The 14,730-nt window shown below is 32.1% G+C and overlaps 1 protein-coding gene across 1 annotated transcript in view; it reads right to left on the reverse strand.

The window, feature by feature from the left end:
• Positions 1-2,929: 2,929 nt before the first annotated feature.
• The window catches only part of Sgf11 (SAGA associated factor 11kDa), a 40,145-nt gene continuing 28,344 nt past the window's right edge, over positions 2,930-14,730 (reverse strand). Inside the window, exon 4 of the transcript XR_014127432.1 lies at positions 2,930-3,703. The gene's annotated coding sequence lies outside the window, so the exon portion shown is untranslated. The remainder of the gene's footprint in view (positions 3,704-14,730) is intronic.

Raw genomic sequence — 14,730 nt, forward strand, 5'->3', positions numbered from 1 at the left:
TAACTAGTCCCAAATTCAATGTGGCGTTCCCCACCATAGTTTTATCAAGAGTATAAAATATACTTATTTTATAAAAGAAATATGTATATACTAAAATACTATCCACAGAGGGGGGACTGCATATTGACTTATTAATATTTGGTTCACAAATTACTGTAGAAGAAACCTTCATTATCAATATAAGCTAAGAATTAACTTGTAAATGCGGATCTACTTTCATTTGATTTCTGCTCTACTACATATTTTCTTTCTTATTTTGTAATTCTGCAAATATTGAAAAGTGCTTGAAAAATATTTAAGGGACATTTTATACCAATGTTTTATTTTTGAATTTAAATATTAAGTATCTATTTTATTGGTAATCCCCATTGTATTCAAAAGAATTAATTTTATTTTATTCAAATCGTTTTATATTATTATTTATTCATTTTTATCATTCCCTTCATAGTCATAAGCTATTTGATTGTTCATTTATTTTGTAAATTACATTATGCTTCTTTCATCTTTCCAGATACTTGGACAGGGGCCATATAATGAACATTTCAGGTTCCAATTATAATATCGAGAACCTCCTTGGGATAGCGAACATTTGATAAGACGATATTATGAGATACGTACTTTAGACCTTACTAAGCTTTTTTTATAGTTGCAAAAATATGGACATTTTTATTTAGAAACTATATCATGTACGTAAGAAGTTATCGTTTTATACAAGGGATATATGAGGAACTGGCTAGGTCCTGATTTAGCAACTCACTGTAAGTAAAACTTGCGTTACAAACATAATCACTGAGTAATTACTCTGTTGACACAATTAACTTTCGTTATGTTGGTGTTTCGTGTTTCAATATTTTATTAATTAGTGCAGATACAATGTTTCAAATTTCAAAACTGAGAAATATGTGCAATATTTAATCAATTCATTTCAATAACACCGTTTAAAAGTGAATATTTGGTGCTCCAGATGTGAGTCCTAGTGAGCTATGACCTAGAAACTGTCTTATGTATTTAATTGTTTGAAAGTTCTACATAAATTTGAATAATTTGTAGGTACTTTGACTTCACAGTATAGGTGTATGTGGCTGCAAGGTGCCGCAAACGTCGTGCATTAAAAACCGAATGACACGACATTCTCTTCCGGGACAAATCCTGCTACATCATCAAAATGGCAGCATCCGTGTCTGATGGTACTGGCAACTGACTGGATGACGTCTGCATTCTGCATCGCCACACCGATCTGGCAACGAACTTTATGGTATGGTCACTTGATTCCATGCCCTAGCATCTCATACACATTAACAGATTTTTGACCAGTCACTGTTACATGAATGAGTTGTTGTACCTAGTTATGTTTAAGTTAAGACACTCTCGAACAGGATCGCATGTGGCACGCAACGTACACTTCCTGTTTAAGCCGCTCACATAATCTCTTGCCGATTGAACACGACTGGTCAGTGATTGCTCAACGTCTCTCACACCACTTCTCCTAGCTGCAGCTGATTAGCTTTGACGTCTCGCAGTCGAATGGCAACACTGTATATTATTTCAATTTTATTCAGTTTAAGCTCATATATTAAATTATCAATATAGAAATACGTACATAGATGAAGTAACACATGCCATAGATGTCAACAGGGTTTCATTACTCGCAGTAGTTTAAAAGTAGTTGGATGTAAAATTAGAATTTCTGCATGTATGACATCTCAACTAGAATAAAACCTTTTAGTAACGATTTTTTCCGATAGTGAGGTTACACAAATTATATTAACAACAACTCATGCTGTAATTTTATCAGTATACAGTCAATACATAAGTTATAAATATATAATAATATCGAAATACTGAATTCAGTATTCACATTACTGGGGGAATATGAAATTCCCCTCTATACGAAAGCAAAAGCTGCGGGATGTGTTTTCGTGGGCTTATATTGCAAACTATGATGTTTGTGATAACTTTCTCCTCAAGTATGTCATCCCTTAATTCACTAACTGATTGTATTAAAAGCAAACGTAATACGAAAATGCAACATTATTTATTAAATATTGAAAGTGTACAAAGATCTAACCAATTATGACAGTGTATGGATTTCTTGAGAAAAAGTCTGCAACAGTTGTTAGTCGTGTAATCCCCCAAACACTACAGTTTCTTATAGGAATTCGCTTGTAACTCCTGGATCAGCTGAAGGGATCAACGGAAGGTTTATTTCAAATTGCAGAAAGTATTTTCTGTGCTAAATACGTATTTGCTAAGAATATGTTCTGTTCGTGTCTGTAAAAGAGAGGATTCTCTTTCATAACATACATATTTTTGCCAAGAAAAAAAGTTTGTCCGTATTATGGAGGCGTCCGTTAGGAAAGGTTTCACTCTATTTCCTTTTCCAAGATCCAGACGTGCTGCAGTAGAAAAATAATGCATGACGCATATGAATGCAGGGTTCCTACTGGTCAGGGAAGTCAGAGAAAACTCAGGGAAAAAGGCTGGAAATCATAAAAAGTCAGGGAAATTTTATAAAATATATTTTTTTCTAACGTTATTTGTACAACAATTTCAGCTTAGCCAACCATTAATGATCACAGTATGGAACGTTGCTCAGATTTTTATGGGTGGTAAGTGGAATGTACGTATGAACAATTGATTATTATTTGTCTCTATGGAACAAATGTTTTCATATATAAATATTCATTGTTACTGTATTTATTCTTATTTATAGTCAATGGTATCCGACACCTACCATGAAAGTCAGAGAATTTCCTGCCAAAGGTCAGGGAGAAGTAGTGGAAATACATTTTTCCAGATCAGTAGGAACCCTGGAATGACTCTGAACATTCATCAGGATGAAGAGAAAATGGAAGAAAAGGGGGACGAAGGAACAGGATGGGAGTTCAAATTCTGAAAACTTTGTTAGTAGTAGTAAAAGAAAACAACGTTTTATAGTTTGCAATGTTTATTTGTAATCAGGGAGAAATAAATATTCTGAGAATATTACTACTTACAATCTTACAGAACGATACACGCATACAATTATCACAGCTACGATCTGTATCTATGTTTATAATGGTTACAATGAGCATAAATATACAGAAATTGAGCATTCTGCAAAGTTTACACACCACGCTTAGTGAAAATTTTCTACATACATATTACGAAGTTTTGTTAGGAAGAAACAGTCTTGAATCACATTCTATAAGCTCTTATAGTACGTCATTATCAAATATTTAATACCGATGCCAATGGAATAAAGACATATGACTATTTTCACCACTAACATATTTTAGGTACAATATATTTCATGGTCTTCTGAGGTAGCTTTTAAAAATACCATCAATATCTGAGTAGGACAATATGTAACAAAGTAATGTTTTGGACTAACATCTTACAAGAAAGGACGAAGTTTCTATCAATACCTTCCATTTCTATTCTAGAATATTCAAATTTTCTACAGCTACCTTAAAAAAATCAATCTAGTTATACATAAAACTACATTCATTATTAAACAAAATAAAGACATAAAAAATATATTTCAAAAAAAGATATAATTACACCATCTATATGTATACCAAGGAAACAAACTATGCCAACTGAAATACACATTCTTTTTTCTACTTTTATATGCTATTAAATTTTTTGAGTTACTGTTCTCTGACAACTCACCTTCAGTAACGCCATGGAGTTACTAACGCTGCTAAAATTTTGTTTTGTTCTGTAATAATGGAAGAGAATGACAACTAATTGAACGAAGTGATACTTTTAATTTATTAGAAAAGCTTTAATAATATAAAACAGCTCTAAATGATAACTCGAATGGGCATAGCTTTAACACATATTGCACAATGATGAAAATGCAATTGCCAACATGAGACTTTGGTTTTGGAGGAAGGAACCAATTCCTGGAACCACTTTCATACTAATACATACTTCTATGTAGGTCAAAGATGAAACTAATTAAACATTGTGAAATAACTCAGCATATTAACATAAAATGAATATTTATCTCATATTTTGCTAAAAAGTAGAGACGATATGAGCTAAATCGCCTCTATAGTTTACTGGCTGGGAGTAGCATATCCACTGGCACAAGATCTCTCACAGACATTTTCTTAATAACTTAAGAACAAATGTTGTTCTTAACTAACGAATAACATACCTTAATCATAATTACATTTGCAACATTGGATACTATGTACAGTTCCACTACTATCAATTAATAACATCTGGATTTTGCTATCAAAAAGTAATATTACATACATATTTAAAGTACTGATCCGTTTGTGCAGATAGGATAACAAAGCTTTATGTTTTAAGCTCCATATCTTGATAAAAATTAACACAAAAAGTGTCAGTATGAAAAAACGTAGAAACAATACGATCGTTAGTATTAAATCTAGTGACAAATGTAAGAATGCCATGTTTACAAAAAATATTCGCAAACAGCTGTTTGGAATTCCTTTTTTTTTTTTAATAAGAGAAACTTCTATCAAATTTTATTAAATTTTATTGTTAGCAGAAAAAAATATGAACAGCAGCAAGTTTATACCTACATCAAGTTATTACACATTTTTACTAGAAAAAATACTGGAAATTTACATGATGGTTCGATTAATTAAATTCTTACGGAATATTTAAGAAAAGATTTAAAGAAATCATACACCAATATATATATATATCACTTCTGCAAACACAATACTAAGGTGTGTTACAATAGGTGTACCTGTTGTTCACGCTAATTTTAAGGTCGGAACGTAGTAGCATAAGTCAGACTATAACGTTTCTACTGAGAAACGAACCTTTAAAAGATGAAATTTCATTAAGAAGTTTAGTACGGAGATATAATAGCACCTAATATTTTTGGAAAGTGAAAACTTCTTACAATTTTCTTCCGCTAAAGTTTTTTTTCTTTTTTTTTTTATCCAAACTCTTTCCGATTACTTTTACAAAGTATCTTCTTTGAAGACCTAAGTTAATTAAGATGACATATTTATTATTGTGCGTAAAACAGGGTGGTTCTAATTTATATTGAATAGGATAAAGGTAGAACTCCTTTCCTAATGGTTATTATGAAGCTTTTTAGTATATAATTTGCACATAAAAAAGCGAACTTTTTCCTTCAATTGTCAAAATTAAGCGTAACAAGGAAGGAGCCAGCCAGTTTCCTTTGTGGCTCTTGGTGATAATTGTAACGGTGGTAGCAATCGAATCTTTGGCATTGTGCATGGCCCCAATGCCCTTTTGACAGGTTTTCCACTGACAAGAAAAGTTGGTTTAATTTTTAATTCTATTATAGGTCACCGTTCCTCGTTTGATGTTTATCTGAATACCCGAGGTAAAAAAAAAAAAAAAAAAAAGAGTAGAATCAGAACAACAATGTGGGAGTTCTGTCTTTCTATATTAATTTAGTAGATTGTTTGGTTGATTTGGAGTTCAGTATTCCATTCAGCATCCAAGCTATATGAGACGTAGACTTACAGCTTAACGTGAGATCGGAACCACATGAACTCCCACCAGAAATTGAACTCGGGTCTCATACACCAAAGGCATGTACGCTAACATTATAGTTACGAGTTCTAATTCATGTCAAAAATGAACGTGTTGTTACTTAAACAGGAGAAAGAAATAGTTAATAATGTCAAGAACAGTAATATACATTGAATCTTAAGACAGATAGTCTTGTCCAGAACGGTTCAAAAGACACCAGCATAACCTGGTGTGACAGTGATCAAGTATGAATTGTTTAGAAAAGAAACCTTAGTTACAATTTCCAAAACATGACAATAATAAAGTCTATCTTTCTTACATGATAAATTTATCTCGCTTGCCGATTCAAAAAGGGTTTTCAGGAGTATACACGACAGCATTACAATTAATTTGTAAAATCAATATATGCATTACCATAAAACAAAATTAAACAAACAAACAAATACAAAATAATAGTAGAAACCTATCGGAACAAATATATATAATTGGTAACACCAATATATATATATATATGCTTTTCAGTCAAATAATGATTAAGTACAAATTCAGCTAAAATACGAAATAAATCTAAGTACTAACAAATATAAATAAGTATTACAGTATGACGATTTTATTTTCTTAAAAAAAAAAAAGAAAAACAGAACTACTACAATAATAATAATAATAATAATAATAATAATAATAATAATAATAATAATAATAATTATAATTATTATTATTATTATTATTATTATTATTATTATTATTATTATTTCTATTGCATACTGGAAATTACAGACAGAACTGCACACTTACTATTTCCACACAAATAACATGCAAATAACAAAAATAAACATAATACATTATAAAATACAAATGATACATTCACAGAAAAGGAAAAAAAATCATTCATAAAATCAACATGCTGTTATATAAAAGAAAATAATACTCCCAGCTGATAACTAAATGATTACATAACTACCTTTGTATGTTACTAAAATTATGATCAAAAATGTCAATAACACTGGCAAAATCATTGGCTACTGATAAAATTTTATACAAAGGAACATCATTGAGAAACTGAATGGGTTTAAATATTTTCGGATTTCTTATTGATAACTGGTTGTATACAGAGTTATTATTGACAACACATTCAAATTACCGTGAAGAATTGAATGTAGCATTTTAAGATCCAAAATAATCCTTCTTTCAGACAACCTAAACATACCTAAGGACATCCTAACTTCTTCCAACGACATACCTTCATAACACTTAAACTTCCAGCGTAACCAAGCAAGGAAAAGATTTTTAATTGTCTCCAGAGTAGTACATATATAATCTATATTTTTATTCCATATGATTGAACAATATTCAAGATGACTTCTAACATTGGGATAATAAAGAATAGGGCATGTTTTAACAGACTTAAAATCTTTGGACATCCATTTAAGAATTCCAAGATCCCTTCTCGCTTTGGAAGTTATATTCTCAAGATGTTGTTTGAAAAGCAATTTGCTGTCTAAAACAATACCTAAATCTTTAATAGTATCTACAATTCTAATTGGAGTATCATTTATGTTATAAGTGAAAAAAATGAATTTGTTTTATTCGTAATAATAATAATAATAATAATAATAATAATGATAATAATAATAATTTGCTTTACAAACTTTCCTCAAACAACAACGTCACACTTTTCCTATGTCAAGAATCAAGAAGAGGCGAGCACGAATTCCCTGACTTTTCCAGTTTCCCAGGTCACAATTTACAGATAGTAATAATAATTATAATAATAAAAAGCAACTATACTTTTCTCGACCAGGGGATTCCTTATCTATTCGCATGTACACGTGTATAGTGTGTGTGTGTGTGTAGGTAGAGATTTTGCAAAACAAACTAATTTATTTTATAAAATATTCTGTACTAAATAGCAGTGGTGGTTTCTCTTAATATTTGCATGTTTGTACAAACCTCTTTCCAATATTTTCAATTTTTATTTGTGCTAAATCACTTTTCGTTTTATTGTCAACATCATCTTTTCTTAAACAAATGCGTTTGAAACGGGGCTGGCTAGTTACTTCCGATAAACTCCCCCAGCTTAACAGTTTCTGGGTCACTGCGGGGGTTGCGCGGTGCAGGAATTATCACTGCCTCATAAGGATCCATATGTTTGCAGATCTTTTACAAGCAAGTCTACTAAAGAAAAACAACTTTTCCAAAACAAAACGCTTTGGAATTGGAAATTCTGCATCGTCCCTCCCCTGCAGTATTGGTTGACACGGTTCTCGCCTGATGGGGATTGGTCTGCCCTTTTGTGACAATGTTGCGTATAGTAACCAAGTCATATACACAGGAAGAAAAAAAAAAAATCTTGCGCCTTGCCTAAATGCGAGATTGCCAAGTGGTCATAACTATTAGTTCTGTCAATCAAGTAAGGTCAAGGCAGTTATGTGAACAGTAAAGGCGACCCCGTGAAGAGTAAAGACAGATTGAACGTTCAATATTTAATATACTCGTGTCTGAATGAGTAGAAATTTGGCAGCATAAATAGAATGTTTTCCTTTTCTTATATGTATGGGCGGATGAGAGAGTTACAGCAGTTTTAATTGGGGAGGGGATAAGATTTCAAAGTGAACTGCAAGCCCTGTCCTCAACCCGATTGACCAATGTCCTCGCAAATGCAATGTAGGAGAACATTCGGGACGAAACCCTTGTCTTTCTTCACTTCCGTCTACTATTACCCACACTTTTGGCTGCTTAAATAAGGGCTAGCACCCTTCTTACTGAAAGGCCTTTGATGTGGGTATGGTTTCTTTTGGCGCAAAATAAATTATACTGGAAAAAATATCATGTATTTGGAGTCGGATGGGAGTATGTTCACGAAGCTGCTAGTGACAAATCGAACTGTCGAATCTGTTCGTACTTTGAGTGTTGTGTGTGAGTGTGTGTGTGCGTGTGTGTGCAGGTCTTTGTTGTTCACTGGAATATGGTTGTTGTAATTGCATAATTACGTGTCTGTCTCTGATATATGTGAGGTAACAATGAATTCTGTAACGTCTCTTTTGAATGAGTCGTTTTCAAAAAAGAACTTTAGAAGCAAAGCTACTTGTGAAAAACACCAGAAGGCCGATTCCGACTCTCAATATAACGCAAGTAATTAGAAGTCACAGACGAACATTTACAAGTAAGTTTAATCCCAACTTGTAAGAACAGCATAAGTGGTTATATGGATGTGAAATTAAAAATGATTTGTTTTGTTTTCTGTGTTTGTTGTTGGGGGTGGGGGAAGATGTATGGAGTAAAAAAGGTATCGTGGATATCCAGCATCTGCACGACAAAATCAAAAAATATGAAAATTCGTCAGTTCATATAAAACACATTCTTAATCTTACTGTGTTAGGAAATGTGAATATTGTTGCTCAACTAGATGCTGGTTATAGGCGGGCCATTGAGAATCACAATCAGTGACGCGAAACAGGTACGTGCTCAATATAATCATCAATTGCATTTGGTTTTGTGGCGCCTTCGAACTAGCTTTAAGAGGACATGATTAAACAGACTCTTCTTCTACTCCAAGTGTATTTCGTGGATTAATTTCAGTGCTAAACTTGACAACGCTCTCAACAGTCATTTAGAATGCACAACAATTTTTAAGGGTACGTCAAAAATCATATAAAATGAGCTTCTCCATTGCATGCTTGAAATATGCCATGAAGAAATCGCTCAGGAAATACAAGAGGCGGAATTTTTATCTGTCATAGTAGACGAAGCAAGTGACGCAGCTAACGTATTTCAAATGGTGATTGTCTACAGGTACATTGTTAATGGCAAACCAGTAGAATGATTTTGGAACTTCGTCACTCCCTCTAAATACGACGCTCGAACTTTGGCTTCTTGTATTATTGAAGAAGTTGGTCTCCACGAGGCAAATAATAAAGACAAGATGATATCACAAGCATACGACGGTCTGCAGTAATGAGTGGGTGTACAGGCTATTGTGAAAAGAGATTAACCAAGTGTTCCTTACGTTCACTGTCACGCTCATCAACTCAATTTGATTATGTTAAATGCAGGGTCGACTAATAGAAACGTCAAGATTTTCTTTGCAAATCTACACGGTATTTGTACTTTCTTCTCAAATTTTTCACAGCGGACATCAATATTGGACGACATAGTAAGAAAGCAGTTGCTACTGTCTGTTCCAACAAAATGGAATTTTAACTTGCGAAGTGTGAACACTGTTTATGAATATAGAGAAGAGCCGATTAATTGCGTAGAAACAATCCAAATACAGACTTGAATAATAGTACCATCGACCAAGCATTTCTCATACTGAAATTTTGCAAAGGGAAAATTTCAACTTCATTTTTTCATTCCCTAATGCCTCATGTCAACATCTTATACAACCAATGGCAGAAACGAAGCTTTTCCCCACGGCCTTTCTGCGTGGGAAATTTTGGGCTTGTTTCCCAAAACATGTTAATGCTAATGAAGAAACAATAATTCGTACAGAATACATGCAATTACTCTAAAAGAAAATATGAAAAATTTCGAATTCAACAAGAAATCGTTCATTCGCTAGGGAAGATAGGGAACAAATAAGTGAACGCAGTGCATTCTTTAGTTCCAACGAATTGTTTGTAGAACTGTTAATGCTTAGTAAAAAAAATGTTTTAGTGCAAATCTGAATAGTGTTAGCAATAACTATTGAAAATGTAATGGGCAAATTTTGTTCCATGGAATTATCATTTATACTTCAAGTATACACTAAACATTAGATAGTCATATGTTTTAGAAGATTTTTTTATGTCTCATTTTATGCGAGATCATAGAGCGAACAAACTTTTACTTGGAATTAATAGAGGATTTTAAAACTATAGAGCAAAAAGTTACTTTTATGTTACGAGTATTACCAAGAATTACACTTCAATGATAATGTCAAAATAGAATAATAAAGAAAGGAATGTTTTGTGAAAATAACTTTATCATTGTTTCATTACAACACTTACAATGTGATAGACTTACTAAATACCCAAAATCATTTCATTTCTCTAATTCTGCAAATAGAATTCACATTAGGCCACACTGAATATTTGAAGTTTAAGGAAAAGTGTATTTCAAATTAAGAAATGATGTGGTCGTTTTCTTTTATTCATACTAAACTAAATATGTAGTTTTAGCTGTTTCGTGCCTCTCGTTGAACTTAAACAGTATTGTTTACTTGCCTGTAAGTTAGAACTTGGCAACCAATAAAAGACAAATGGAAGAATGTGAAACTTGCACGCACTGATACGGCAGTCACGCAAAAAATGCAATAACAGTTTGTAAACCAATCAATTAGCCGGCCCACAAAGGACCTATAAGTACTGTATGTTGTAAGGGCACTTTCTTAATTACAGAATTTACTTCAGAATAACAAAGATGGTAACTCAATAACAAAATCATTAAAAGGAACATTATTTTCCTAGGAAAAAGAAGCTGATTTCCTATTTTTTTTTAATCCCCTCAAAATTAGCGTCTTTTTCATCTCTATTCAAAACAAGAAAATATATGTTGGAAAATAGGTTCTAAAGTTGTACTTGGATGAGGTGGTCTTTACAATAAAAGCAAACAGAGTATACCTAGCGCTCTACACTGCAAGAGAGAAGAAATTGGAAATTAATGATTTAGCAACAGTATCTACCCTACACAATACCCACGAAAGGAAAATGTCGAAGAATAAATGACTAGCCACCGAAGTAAAAAGCATGTAGAAGCTCGAGACTTGTCCCATCAGTTCACTAATGAGAAACATTAGGCATTTACTAAAGAAGAAGAAAATTCCAGAACTTTAAATCTAAGTTTATATTACATGTCAAGTGATCGGACCAGTTTAACAACACAATTGATCTTTGGATGAAGGAGACTAAGAGAAGAATAACTAAAACAGACATATAAGAAGTTAGTAAATCTGGCATACAGTACTTGTCACAAGCCAAAAAGAAGACCTATTGTTTCGACATTAAAAAAACGCTTTTATCAGACATAAGAAACACAGCTTAGTAATATATATATATTTTTTAACTATAGTGCTCTGTTACGAGTTTTATTTATCTGAATACGACAAACTTACACTGTGCATGTCATTTCAGAAATAGCCCACTTTTAAGCAATATGATACAATGAATAGTTGCATCAAATGATACCATATTAAGGCGACTTATTCAAACAATAATTTTGACCAACAGGAATTTACTTTACGTCATCCACATAGAACTTGGAAGTGTCAGTAATAGAAGTGATTACTCATATTTAGACACCTCTCAGACATCGTAACACTACGCGAGTCTCTTATGCGGAAGTTATTGAAATAATCATCTATTTTAAAGAAAAAATTCAAAATAATTTAATCGAAGTATCAACTAATATCCTGAATGAGAATGTAAATTCTGAAATTTGGGACTGTCCCTTTATATTAATTCAATCACATAAATCTTAAGATGTCTTATGCTAAAGCCAATTCAGTACAATATTTCGTTATGATGTAAAAATATAAATTGACGAAAAACGCATTGGTTCCTTTATCGTGAGGAAGAAACAACACTGCTACTTATTTGTCGAATACATCAGGAGTTCCAAGAACGAGGAAAACAAAAAGTGGCATGTCAGACTTACAAGCCGATCAAAAACAGGTTGACAAACATTATTCCGTCCGTGCACTTTTTATTCACTGTTAGGCCTACGGATTGAATTAGATGCTGTTCAATGGCGCTTAGTCAATGGATGTGTTTTCAAGTCTTTAACGAGCACAGAATTTATATTATTACAGGCCCGTAATGCGTGGTAAAATTTACATTCTACAGGTTCCAACTATCATAAGGCATTTCAATGAATTATATGAGTTCTTGATAAAATCACTGAGGATGAAGATAGGAAGTGTCATGATTAAACTGTGACGGATGGTTTAGGCACATCAAGAAGTACATGGATCACTCAATATTTGAATACTTGCTGGTATTTTTGGGCCTGATTTTGCTTACAGTAACACCCGTTTCGGGTTTCTGTAATCAACAACAAGCAAGCAAGCACAACATCAAAGTGAAATAAATTTTGCAATTATAAGATTAGGAAAAGTAGAGAAAGCATGGTTACTAATAACCACATTGCTAGAAGTCCTTAGTTGACCATTGATCACTAAATGAGATCTTAGAGTCATGGACTGTACAGACAAAATGCAGATTTGAAGGTTTTCCAAGACTTCAGTTCGTAAAGATAATCCATTAAAAAGGACTCCAACAAACAATTCTTTGAAGTAAAAAATAAACTGGTGAGGAATAAAAGCAAATATACTCCTTTTTAAGCTAGAAACAATCTGTAAATGGAACCCCATAACGTTTTCGAAGTTGAAGAGGATTTAGATTCCCTGTAATCTTTTAAGAAGAAAATAGTCTGAACTCTATAGTATTGTGAAGTAACAAAACTGATGGGCCTAATGATAATCTTCCTGTGACTATAACAAGTGCAGAGAGGCATTAGCACGCTGGAAAATATATATATATATATATATATATATATATATATATATATATATATATATATATATATATAACTAAAGAATACTGTGATCAATAACCGATTTTCTTATCTCAACTCTGTGTAATTTCGGGAACGAAGCACACGTAGCTTTGAAACAACAGAAACCGAAGATTGATATAAAAAAAGAATGTAAGATAAATGTATTTTTAAGGAATTCTGTTTCTATGTTTTCGAAACCTTTGCTAGAATGCATTCAAAATGTTATTATACACTACACTTTCAACATTTATATTTAATTCTTAAGGTCGTCTAAATCTTCTAACTATTCATTTTTTCAAATTTATTTCAACAATGATTATAATGGATCACAAGTGATTGACCTGGATCATAATTTCGAAATTTCACACTGCTTTTACCTTAGGACGACTGTTCCTTAATTATGATGGAGTAATAAGGCAAGAAATGTTGATGATGAAGGAAACTAGTGTTTGGTTAACAATGACAAATTCACAACGCTTGTTAACTAAAGTACCTGAGTCTATATTTATTTTGAGTATTTTTCTTAACAAAAAGGGATCAAGCTTTCTCACTTTATTTTTTCATTCTTTTTACAGATACCGTTTCTTAATTTTAAGCTGTTTAGACAAACAAGAGAGAGGAAAAATAATTCCTACGTCTCTTTCTTCCCCTCTCCTTAAAAATAAAAAAAATCAGACCAGATTCGAAATAAGAAATTAATCTTATGCAAGAAGGAAGTCTGCGAATTAAAATTTATTTTCTGCGAAACTAAATGAATAAATACATTACTTACACGTGAGCCTAATGCATTTATCTCAGAACCTTTATAAAATTACAGAAGTAATTTTAATTCTCTCTTGTACCTTTCCGTATTGGGTTTGTTGGTTATATCTATTCTCGATGAGTAATTCATAGTTCGCATTATTAAAGAAATACAGTAAAATGTACAGGTGCGTTCAAATCTACTTTCTTTTCTGTATTTCTTAAGTTAATAATTTCTGAAGAAACTATTAATTACTTACTTCATGTCTTCAATTAGATCACTATTTCTTCTATTTGCGGGAAACAGGGCACAAATTGTACCACTGATTTGGAAATTATTGAGCACAGAAAATTTATCTGAAAATTTTACTTTTTAACGTGATTGTACAAGTAATTATTTCTTACGAATAGTGCTTTTACTTAACTAATTAAATAATGGAAAGAATTACGTAATTATAAATATTAATTTCATCATTGGGAAGTATCTGATCAACTAATTCCAACCTTATCAGGTGCTTTCTTTTATGGACAGAAGTTGCTACTATATCCTGCAATGGTAATGTCAAAAAGACAAAATGTTATTTATTATTTTCTATCTAGATCTGGTTCAACATACGTAACACAATACTATAAATCGACCATAAATAAATGCAATGACATAGCCCGTACATTAACATCATTCTAAGAAATATCTGGAACAAATTTAAGGGTCTATTTTTTTCTGTTTTCTTATTTTCAAGAAATTTGCTGGTATTTCTCACCGTATCACATTTTACAGACTGACATCCTGAATATACATTTACACAACAACTATTTTGAATTTATATTTTTCTTCTCAAACTTTAGCAACAATCTCACGCACAACAACACGAAATAAGTCCACTTACAGCTTAATCAGTTACTAAGTTTATTCAGTTGCCAGCAAATGTATATACCTTTACTTATTAAGTCCAGTTTAAAAAAAAAAATCAGTTTCCAATA

The sequence above is a fragment of the Thermobia domestica genome, chromosome 11 (genome assembly GCF_964235325.1).
Source record: "Thermobia domestica chromosome 11, izTheDome1.hap1.1, whole genome shotgun sequence".
In the NCBI taxonomy this organism is placed as follows: Eukaryota; Metazoa; Arthropoda; class Insecta; order Zygentoma; family Lepismatidae; genus Thermobia; species Thermobia domestica.